The 12,586-nt window shown below is 38.5% G+C and overlaps 1 protein-coding gene across 1 annotated transcript in view; it reads right to left on the bottom strand.

Annotated features, from left to right (window-relative positions):
* COLGALT2 (collagen beta(1-O)galactosyltransferase 2) overlaps positions 1 to 12,586 on the bottom strand; it is a 114,575-nt gene that overhangs the window by 52,416 nt on the left and 49,573 nt on the right. The gene's annotated exons all lie outside the window — the stretch shown is intronic.

The raw sequence follows: 12,586 nt of genomic DNA on the forward strand, positions 1-12,586 counted from the left end.
ACCTTCATATAGCGCAGGGGTTGGCAAACTTAAAGAGCCAGATAGTAAATATTTGGGCTTGCAGGCCATATACTCTCTGTTGCAACTGCTTAACTTTGCCATTGTCGCAGGAAAGCAGCCATAAACAACAGGTAAACGAATGAGCATTGCTGTACTCCAATAAAGCTTTATTTACAAAAACAGGCAGTTGGTCCACAGGCTGTAACTCATCAACCCCTCATAAAATAGAAAGTATACAAACTGCAAGGAAAAATAGAAACACCAATAATAAGAGATGTTAACATACCACTTTCAGTTGAAGATAGTGCAAATGGGAAAAAGGTAAACACATAGAAGATCACAATAGAGGACAGATAGATAGAGGATCACAAAAGTAAATAGATAGAGGATCGATGTGATAGAACACAATAATAGAGACTACTTTCTTCTCAAGTGCACATGGGATATTCATGAAAATTGATCAACAATTACAATACAAAGAAAGCCTCCATAAAATTGGAATAATATAAATAGCATTCTCTGATCACAGTGCAATAAAACTAAAAAATAGTAATAAAATAAAAAACAAAAAATTGCATTAAAAACCCTCTATTAAACAACTATTGGGTGAAAGAAGAAATACAAATCAATTTCAGAACTTCTATAAATGAATAATGAAAACACTACATTTTAGAATTCTGGGATACAATTAAAGCCGTGGTCAGAGAAAAATTCAGTTTTATAAATCAACAGAAATAAATGAGTTGAATTCCTACTCAAAAAACTAGAAAAAGAGTAACAAAACAAACAAGGCTAAAGAAATAAATAATCAAGATAAAGGTATTCAGATTGCTATATACATAGATTAATACATATGAACCTCATGGTAATCACAAACCAGAAACCTGAAATAAATACACAAAAAACTAAGAGAAAGAAACCCAAACATAATACTAAAGAAAGCCATCAAACAACAAGAGAAGAGAGCAAGAGAAGAAAGGAACAGAGAATATCTACTAAAATACCTAGAAAAAAAGTAACAAAATGGCAATAAGTACATACTTATCAATAACTACTTTTAAGGTTGATGGACTAAATGCTCCAATCAAAAGGCATAGAGTGGCTGATTTTTTTTTTTTTTAAGATTTTATTTATTTATTTTTTCCCCCCAAAGCCCCAGTAGATAGTTGTATGTCATAGCTGCACATCCTTCTAGTTGCTGTATGTGGGACTCGGCCTCAGGATGGACGGAGAAGTGGTGCCTCGATGCGCACCCGGGATCCGAACCCGGGCCACCAGCATTGCAGCGCGCGCACTTAACCACCAAGCCACAGGGCCGGTCCGAGAGTGGCTGATTTGATTAAAAAACAAGATCCATATATATGCTACATAGAAGAGACACACTTCAGACCTAAAGACTCTCATGAACTAAAAGTGAAGGAATGGAAAAAGATATGCAATGCAAAAGGCAATGAAAAGAAAGCTGGGGTAGCAATATTTATATCAGACAAAATAGACTTTAAAACAAAAACTGTAACAAGGGAACAATCCAACAAGAGGATATAACACTTGTAAATATCTATGCACCCAACATAGGAGCACCTAAATATATAAAACAATTATTAAAAGACATAAAAGGAGAAATAGACAGTAACACAATAATAGTAGGGGACTTTAAGACTCCACTTACACCAATGGATAGATCATCCAAACAGAAGATCAATAAGGAAACAATGGCCTTAAATAACACATAGACCAGATGGACTTATTAGATATATACAGAACATTCCATCCAAAAACCAAAGAATACACATTCTTTTCAAATGCACATGGAACATTCTCCAGGACTGATCACATATTAGGCCACAAAACAAGTCTCCATAAATTTAAGAAGATTGAAATAATACTGAGCATCTTTTCTGACCACAACAGTATGAAACTAGAAATCAAATACAGGAAGAAAATCAGAAAAGTCACAAATATGTGGAGATTAAACAAAACGCTACAGAACAATGATTGGGTCAATGAAGAAATCAAAGGAGAAGTCAAAAAACACCTGGAGACAAATGAAAATGAAAATACGACATGCCAGAATTTATGCGATACAGCTAAAGCAGTTCTAAGAGGGAAGTTTATAGCAATAGAGGCCTATCTCAACAAACAAGAAAAATCTAACAAACAATCTAACAGGGCACCTAAAAGAACTTGAAAAAGAAGAACAAACAAAGCCCCAAATCAGTAGAAGGAGGGAAATAATAAAAATCAGAGCAGAAATAAATGAAATAGAGACTAAGAAAACAATAGAAAAAAAATCAATGAAACCAAGAGCTGGTTCTTTGAAAAGATAAACAAAATTGACAAACTTTTAGCTAGACCCACCAAGAAAAAAAGAGAAAAAGCTCAAATAAATAAAATCAGAAATGAAAAAGGAGAAATTACAATGGACATCTCAGAAATACAAAAGATTATAAGAGAATACTACAAAAAGCTATATGCCGATAAACTGGATAATCTAGAAGAAATGGATAAATTCTTAGAATGATACAACCTTACAAAACTGAATCAAGAAGAAATAGAGAATTTGAATAGACCAATCACCAGTAAGGAGATCAAAGCAGTAATCAAAAACCTCCCCAAAAATAAAAGTCCAGGACCAGATGGCTTCCCTGGTGAATTCTACCAAACGTTTAAAGAAGACTTAATACCTATCCTTCTCAAACTCTTCCAAAAAACTGAAGAGGAGAGGAAGCTTCCTAACTCATTCTACAAAGCCAACATTACCCTGATACCAAAACCAAACAAGGACAACACAAAAAAAGAAAATTATAGGCTAATATCACTGATGAACACCAATGCAAAAATCCTCAACAAAATACTAGCAAATCGAATACAGCAATACATTAAAAAGATCATACACCATGATCAAGTGAGATTTATTCCAGGGATGCAGGGATAGTTCACCATCTCCAAATCAATCAATGTGATACACCACATTAACAAAATGAAGAATAAAAATCATGTGAACATCTCAATAGATGCAGAGAAAGCATTTGACAAGATACAGCATCCATTTATGATAAAAACTCTGAATAAAATAGGTATAGAAGGAAAGTATCTCAACATAATAAAGGTCATATATCACAAACCCACAGCTAATATCATCCTCAGTGATGAAAAACTGAAAGCTATCCCTCTAAGAACAGGAATCAGACAAGGATGCCCACTTTCACTACTCCTATTTAACATAATTGGAAGTCCTAACCAGAGCAATCAGGCAAGAAAAAGAAATAAAAGGGATGCAAATTGGAAAGGAAGAAGTGAAACTGTCACTATTTGCAGATGATATGATTTTATATATAGAAAACCCTAAAGAATCCACCAAAAAACTTTTTAGAAATAATAAGTGAATGTGGTAAAGTTGCAGGATACAAACTCAACATACAAAAATCAGTTGTGTTTCTATACACTAACAATGAAGTAGCAGAAAGAGAAATTACGAATACAGTCCCATTTACAACTGCAACAGAAAGAATAAAATACCTAGGAATAAACTCAACCAAAGAGGTGAAAGATCTGTACACTGAAAACTATACAACATTGTTGAAAGAAATTGAAGAAGACACAAAGAAATAGAAAAATATTGTGTGCTCTTGGATTGGAAGAATTAACATAGTTAAAATATCCATACTTCCTAAAGCAATCTACAGATTCAATGGCAAAAAATGCAATTCCTATCAAAGTCTCAATAACATTTTTCACAGAAATAGAACAAAGAATCCTAAAAATTTATATGGAACAACAAAAGACCCCGAATAGCCAAAGGTATCCTGAGAAAAAAGAACAAAGCTGGAGGTATCACACTCCCTGATTTCAAAATATACTACAAAGCTATAGTAACCAAAACAGCATGGTACTGACACAAAAACAGACACACAGATCAGTGCAACAGAATCGAGAGCCCAGTAGTAAACCCACACATCTATGGACAGCTAATTTTTGATAAGGGAGCCAACAACATGCAATGGAGAAAGGAAAGTCTCTTCAATAAATGGTGTTGGGAAAACTGGACAGCCACATGCAAAAGAATGAAAGTAGACCATTATCTTACACCATACATAAAAATTAACTCAAAATGGATTAAAAATTTGAATGTTAAGACCTGAAACCATGAAACTTCTAGAAGAAAACATAGGCAGTATGCTCTTCGACACTGGCCTTAGCAGCGTATTTTCAAGTACCATGTTTGACTGGGAAAGGGAAACAATAGAAAAAATAAACAAACAAGACTACATCAAACTAAAAAGCTTCTGCACAACAAAGGAAAACCATCAACAAAACGAAAAGACAACCTAACAATTGAGAGAAGATATTTGCAAACCATATATCTAATAAGGGGTTAATATCCAAAATATATAAAGAAGTCATACATCTCAACAAGAAAACTAACAGCCCAATTAAAAAATGGGCAAAAGATCTGAACAGACATTTTTCCAAAGAAGATATACAGATGGCCAACAGGCACATGAAAAGATGTTCAACATCATTAACTATTAGGGAAATGCAAATCAAAACTACAATGAGATATCACTTCACTCCCATCAGAATGGCTATAATCAACATGACAGGAAACAACAAACGTTGGAAAGGATGTGGAGAGAAGGGAACTGTCATACACCGCTGGTGGGAGTGCAAACTGGTGCAGTCACTATGGAAAACAGTATGGAGAGTCCTCAAAAAATTAAGACTAGATCTACCATACAATCCAGATATTCCACTGCTGGGTATTTATCCAAAGAACATGGAAACACAAATATGTAAAGACACATGCACCCCTATGTTCATTGCAGCATTATTCACAATAGCCAAGACTTGGAAGCAACCTAGGTGCCCATCAAGGGACGAATGGATAAAGAAGATGTGATATATATACACAATGGAATACTACTCAGCCATAAAAAATGATGAAATCTGGCCATTTGTGACAACATGGATGGACCTTGAGAGTATTATGCTAAGAAAAATAAGTCAGAGGGAGAAAATCAAATACTGCATCATCTCACTCATAAGTAGAAGATAAAAACAACAACAAACAATCACATAGAGACAGAGGTTGCATTGGTGGTTACCAAAGGGGAAGGGGGGAGGGAGAAGGGCAAAGGGGGTGATTAGGCACATGTATATGGTGATGGATTGTAATTAGTCTTTGGGGAGTGAACATGATGTAATCTATACAGAAATTGAAATATAATGATGTACGCTTGATATTTACATAATATTATAAACCAATGTTACCACAATAAAAAAAACATGAAAAATAAATAAATAAAAATTAGAAAAAAATATAAAGGTAGAAAGTCATGAGGTATAAAACAGAAAAAGAGTAGAACTAATAAATAAAAATATTGGGTTTTTTTGAGGAAAAAACAACAAAAGACAACCACTAGTTAATCTAATCAAGACAACACAAATATAAAAAATAAACAAATGGCAAGGATGAGGGGAATATGATTGATATGAAAGATATTTTTTTAAAAAATCATAAGCAGTTACTTTGTACTACTCAATGAAAAATAAATTTGAAAACTAAATATAACGGAAGGTTTCCTAGGAAGATGCCTATGAGCAAAATTGACTCCAGTAGAGATACAAAACTTTAACAGAACAATTTCCATATTGTTGAGATAAAGAAAGAAAAAAGAAAACACTAGGCCCAGATGGTTTCACAGGGGAATTCTACCAGATATCTTAACAGACTAGATATTTCCAATGCTACGTAGCATGTTCTCCAGAGCACAGGAAAAAAACCCTAAAATTCCAAGTTCTTTTAATAATGCAAGTACAATTTGACATGTGTACACACACACACATACACACATGCACACAACTACAGACCAATATATTTTAATGAATATGCTGCAGAAATCCTAAATTAAGTATTAGCAAACAGAATCCAACATCCTATTAAGAAAATATTATATAGCATCGCCTAAGATTGTTCAATATAAAGGAAATCCATTAATACAATTCACTATATTAATAGACCTGAAGAAAAATCATATGATTATCTCTGTAAATGCTAAAAAGGTCTTTAACAAAATTCAACACCTATTGCTGATTTTTTAAAACCACACTGGATAAAATTAAAACAGGAAGGAAGGGCAAACAGAAAAGAACGAGTCATGGGAAGATAGAGGCATCTGAGACTCTCAAAAGGGAGTAAACGATGCTTAGATTTTATTGGCATTTCAGTAGTTCCTTCTGGGAGGGAAAGCTATTGGCATTACCAGCAGCAGTGGTTCCCTGGGAGCATGGCCTTGCTATGAGCAAATGAAGAGATGTGAACAGTGGTTACTTCTTCTACGGCAATTTCAGGAAATAGGATTTTGTTAAACCCAATCCATAATGGCTTTTGTTCTTCCTACTTGAGCTTTTGGAGGTCACTGCTGCTCCAAAAGTAAGAAATGAAATCTTTAAGAGAGAGAATATTCAGAAATGTTCGAGACAAAGAAGAATAAATTGTTAAGCAAAGCATAGTGGAACCCCATGTTACAGGGGAAAATTTCCATAAAACATCAAGTAACGTGAAAGTATGTAACTGAAGTCATGAGGTACAGAAAAATGGGCATGGAGGTGTGCAACCAATATTTGAAAACCTTACTTTGTAAAATGGATATTTGAACTAAAACTAGTCTTAATAAAAACATTATTTAAGAATAGAGGATCAGGACGTGATGCCAATGGCCAACTTGATCGACGTTCAAGTCTCTCCCGGAAATCAAAGTAGAACCAGCTCCTTCCTTCAGAACAAGGTCTAGGTGACCCACAGGCCCATGTGGACATTCCACTACCTGCAGGGGAGAGAAGTGATGTGTGTGGCTGACAGTGTTGAGGGACACAGGTGAGCACCTTGGGAGGAAGACAGGGTAGTACAAGGAGGAGGGAAAGTGGGCCAGAAAGCAACATGGGAGAGGACCACGGGCTCTATCTAGCTCCCGACTGTTTCGAGAAGTGCAGCATGTCAGTGAAAATCACATCCACTGTCACACACGGCCACAAGCCACCAATGTCCAGCATAACAGCCACAAAGGGCACTATGGGAGTAGAACCACTCATCTCACAGAATGAAGCATTTATAGAGCAATTCCTGAAACTGAGAATCAGCTCTAATGCACATTACTCTACGCTCAAAATATTATCAGTAAGAGTAAGTTAAAACAAAAAAAAATAATGATGTTGACTACAGTGTTAGTCAAAAGTTATATGAGAATTATATATTATTCCCAAATTACTGATAAATGATGTAGGAGAATTTATACAGCATCTGCTTCTTTCCTTGACTGTTGTTTCTTCATTACACAGAACTTAAACTCGCTTTGCCCTCCCTACACTTTGATGCATTCCCTAATCATTTTAACAAAGTTGGTCTCATTGTATGAAATTTATTTTCCTAGTGTACAGACGAAACAACTCCAAACTCTGCCTAAGCATCCACTCCTGACAAACAGCCTTAGAAATGAGCTGCTTGGCGCACGCAAAGACAGATGTGTCTAATTAAAAATAGAAGCATAGATTTTAATAACTCTCCTTATTGACTTAAAAAATTTCCTTTACAGTTACTTCTCCGAATTGTTAAGATTCTCTTTGTTCTCAGGCTTCCGAGGAAATGAACAAATCCTCCAGCTGTGGTCGGAGGTCCATCCACACTGGTCTTTGATGTGCAGGACCAATTTCCTGCACTGTGCCAGAGGAAGAGCAGCGCTGACCACACCAGCCCACTGAGGAAGGCTTGCATTTCCCCCTGGAGTCTAACTGCCCTGCCCCTCCACTCCCCTGGCGAAGGCAAATACACAGAAATGCAGGCAGACTCTTCCAACTGCTGCCTTTTAATCCCTCTGACAAAAATGTGTTTCCGTTTGAATACATAACCAGGAAAGCACGCAGGCTCTGGTCTCTTCAGAGGGTTGGAGAGAGAGATACCAAAGGCCCAGATGCAAGCTCCCTGGAGGAAACATGAGGCTTGAGTTAACGGCTCTATTTGCAGAGCCCCTAGAACAATGGCCCAGTGTGGAGCCTGTCCTGCTGCAAGGCTCCACTAGCAGCTGGGCACAAAAACCTCTGCAGCTGAGGTGGATTTTTCCAGCAAGCTGGGAAGCTGAGGACACAAAACGTGTGAACCCTTCGGGAGGAGCCGAGGCATCTCTCCCAACCTGAAAGCTCCTTCCAGTCCCGTGGAAAACGACTGCTGCCTCGGGTTGACATCCTTCTCCCAATCAGACCCAAAAGGCGCCCAGAAAGGTAACAGACATCCCTAAAGGATTCCTTGAAGAAAACAAATGATGTGAACCGACATCTGGAGAGGTGATCTGCAACTGATTTACAGTCACTAAGCAAAATGGAAAGCCACTGTGAAAGCTCAGGCATGGACTGGCTGGAAGACCATGCTCCTAGGAGCCTGTGTTCAATCTTGGCCTCAATTCTCCCAACCAGAGTAGAGTCACACTCAAATCAACAGCTCCCTCCCTCTCTCTTCCCTGGGTCTCTCTGGCTCAGGATAAGAGAGTGAGGAGAGCTCAGCTCTTGAGCTGTGCCAGTCCTCACATAATTAATTTTCTCTGAAGGCCATGTTGGGACAGTGACTTCCCTTTATCTCTAAGGAACACCAAGACCTGCCAGCCACTAAGAAGTCTCCTTCCTCCACCTTTAGGAGAGCTGCAGCCCTGATACTGCTGCAATGCTCGTGGTTGGTCCCCTCTCTGCCCATTAGCCCTTGCTGGCTTTCTTTGGAGCTAGTACCTGAAATGGAAGAGCTTGTAGAAACAGGGGCAACATCCACTTGGCTTCAGAGGGAAGTCTAGGCCATTTTTCACCATAATGCTGCCCATCACTTTCTCTCTGATTCTGCTTCTAGTTCCCATTTCCTCTCGCCTCTCCCTCTTCTCTACTGTGACGTTAGCAAAGGCCCATGAGTCTCACATTCAAAGTCAAATTAGGACAAAGATAAACACATACTGTAAATCCAGTCAACAGCCTGTGTAGGGATCACATTGGCTAATGAAGTTCCCGGGTCAACAGGTGCGTTGTCACTATTACTTGGAACAGTGAGAGCACATAGAGCAGACCAATAAATAAACACGTCTGCCGGATGATATTGCTTTACTACTTGGCTGAGGCTAAAAAAAAATTGAGATTTCTCTGGCAATGTCTAAACGCACTGATATTTCTCCTTGTTCCAGGTCAGTTTTCATTTCTCAGTCTTGGCTCTTAAACTGATAGCCAACTTGAAATAATTAGAACTGGTTCATTTATCTTCACCACAAGTCCTACTGAGGTCGTGAGGGCTACATTCACATTGGTAAGCGTGAGGCCACTAGAGCCATATTAAAGACGCAGACTGGATCTGCGTCTTTACCAGGTGGAACACAGCTACTGAGGACACGGTGCTTCTGGTCACTTCTCTCTGCACTGACACTCAGGGAAGGTTCTAGGCTTCCCTGCCACCCCAGACAGTCCAGACTTCTGACACAACAGAACCACAGGATTGCAATTTGTGGAGCAGGAGGGTGGTGACACTGTACAGTGATGGATCTTTGCTGCCTCAGAACCTGCAAAATACATCCCCAGAGGCTCAAGGGAATGGTGATGGAATGAACAACAAAGTTAGTCACCACCTGGACGGTTCGCACCATGACTAGTGAGTTGGCAAAAGTACGTTTTCCAACTCGAGACTTCAAAAACTGAACTACCCTCTTAATTTGCCTCTTGTTTTCACCCAGTAAAGAAGACTCACTGGTGTAGAAAATAAAGATCTCCACCTAAAAATAAAATTCCACTTTTGGAAGCAACTAGTGAAATTCATTATCAAGAGCGGTCATGTCACCAAATCCCACAACCTCTGTTTTTGTTCTCACAGAAAGCCTCACCAGCAGCTGTTCTGCCAACAGGAAGAGATATGCTTGGCCACTCGGCAAAATATGATGATGGATGGTTACTGTGTAGAGCTGTTTAAAGATCTAGAATCCATCTGCTTGGTGGTGACTAGATGTGGATATGGTTAAGGATACAGATATGGATTGGGAGGCTGGAGATTCTTCCCATCAAAAGCCTTTTCCTAAATCCTACCAAGTCAATTAGTAGCAATTCTTCCTAATGAAGTAAGAAGTCAGGAAAACTCACTTCTCGTGAAACCCTCCTCATCCACAAAATAAATGCTTACACTCCCTCAACATCTCTCTTTGGTATGTCCCATTTAATCCCAGAAACAATCATAGACCATGTCAAACACTTGAAGACTGGGTAAGAGTGAGGTAAAAAGAAATGTTTGATTCCGGAAATGCAATCAACCAACAAATTAATTTCATTCCTAAAGGGCAGGAAAGAGGAAGGGTAAAATTTTCCAATTGACCAATTAACAGTCAATTCAAAAGCCCAATACCATCTTAATAAAATCAAGACGAACTTAATTAAACATATTACAAATGAACCATTTCCTGATACTTATTATTCTGAGCTATAGTTTTCCTCTCTTGGTGTTAAGAATCTCTCACCCGTATGTCATGCACTATCCCATTCTGAGCCCTGTGATTAGCTAAGTTAGGCATTATTTTTACCTCCTCATGCTATAGAAGAGAAGACTGATCACGAGAGGTTATGACTTGCTCAAGTCATGCAAATGGTGAGTGTTAGAGCTTGGACTTTTTCTTCAGGCCTTCCGTCCCCCATCCCAACCCCAGCTCAAACTCCCCTCACTACACTCATACACAGAGAGTGGATGCCCACCTATCAGATTGGAATTCTCTGCCTTGTCAAGGACATTAATCAACATGACCCATATGATCATCTCAGAATGAAAGGATGGAAATGCTTCAGCAGAAATAAAACAAGAAAAATGGAAAGATTCATCAGTTCCCTATAAGCTTTGTTGAGGTTCACTTCAGCATAATTTTCCTTGGAGTCAAAACTCTTGGAATTCTATAAAAATATCAGTGGCAGTGTCCGAGACAAGATAAATATGTTTCTCATTTGTCTAAGCACTCTTTTTCCTGTTTTTCTTCTCCTTTGCCCTTTGTTTATTCTTCTCCCCAATCTTTGTCACTCACTCCTCATTTTCCCTTTTCTCTTCCTTGCTGGATTTTCCAATTCTATTAAGTTCTTTATTTTTTGGATGTGCCTCGAAGAAACGGAGTTGCTAGTGAAACGTTCCTGCATGGTCGAGAACTAAAGCACTGATGGTAGAGAGAGGACACCACAGGATACACATTCTCCAGGAGCCCTGAATCTCTCCACTCCCAAACACCTCAGGTTAGATTGGATGCCCCATATCTGCAATTCCACATCAATTCTCTGCCCACACTCTCAGCATTGCACTTGCTCCTGTATTATCATTAGATGGTTCTATGTCTTTCTCCATTACCAGACTCTCTTCCCTGAGGATCCCAGTCTCTAACAAAGTTTACGGTGGAAAACAGGCACTAATCATGGACTTGATGAATGAATGAATGAATGAACAATTTCAGGGGGACATTCCCCAATCCAACCCAAATGCCTACGAAGGCTGAGCACAGAGAACATAAAGGAGTGGAATGGGCCATGTGTGAGCTAACAGTGTAAGAGGAAGACCCAAGAATAGACACACGCAGGCTCCATCTGATTGTTGCTATGCTAGAATGCGTGCCCAGAAACGCTAGATTTTCCAATCATTTCAAGAGAACCCAGATTTCCAGATTCGAGAGAGAAAAGTCTGTTTATAACCTACATGATCTTTCAGGTTGAGTGCCGTGAACATATTCCAGCATGTCAGGGGCTCCCTGGAAACCATGGACCCAAGACAAAGACCACATTATTTAAGCTCTTAATAGCCACAGCCCGTCCATCTACACATGCTCGGGGTACACAGTTCAGTGATCAAGTGTTTCAAATATGGCTAGGAGGATAGTAATAATGTCACTCCACTGCTCTCACAAACACAGAAAGCATTTTTAATGAAAAAGAAAAGACAAACAAGCACAGGTTGAGCACGGTCTAAATAATGCTCTCAGTCAGTCTAATATCAGCAGAATTGGAAAAAAGAAAACACAACAGTGCGGGCACGATGGAGTGAACATAATGGTACATCTTCCACAAACACCACACACAACTTCTCTTTGCATAGCAACTAAGGCATAATTACCACTGCTCAAATTTTTAAATACAGCTTTATTGAGATATAATTCACATACCTAACATTCATCCTTTTTAAGTATACAATTCAGTGGGTTTAAGTACATTCATAGAGTTGTGCAACCATTACCATTATCTAATTTTAGAACATTTTCATCACCCCAAAAAGAAACCCTGTACCCATTAGCAGTCACTTCCCATTCTCCCCTCTCTCCAGCCTCTGGTAACCACTATTCTACTTTCTGTCTCTATGGATTTGCCTTTTCTGGACATTTCACAAAAATGGAATCATACAATTCCTTTTGTGGCCGACTTCTTTCACTTAGCATAATATTTTCAAGGTTCATCCACATTGTAGCAGATAGCAGTACTTCATTTATTTTTATACTTGAATAATACTCTCTTGTATGGATATACCACATTATGTTTATCCACCGAGCAGTTAATGGAC

The sequence above is a fragment of the Ceratotherium simum genome, chromosome 2 (assembly GCF_057802395.1).
Source record: "Ceratotherium simum simum isolate JZ-2026a chromosome 2, ASM5780239v1, whole genome shotgun sequence".
In the NCBI taxonomy this organism is placed as follows: Eukaryota; Metazoa; Chordata; class Mammalia; order Perissodactyla; family Rhinocerotidae; genus Ceratotherium; species Ceratotherium simum.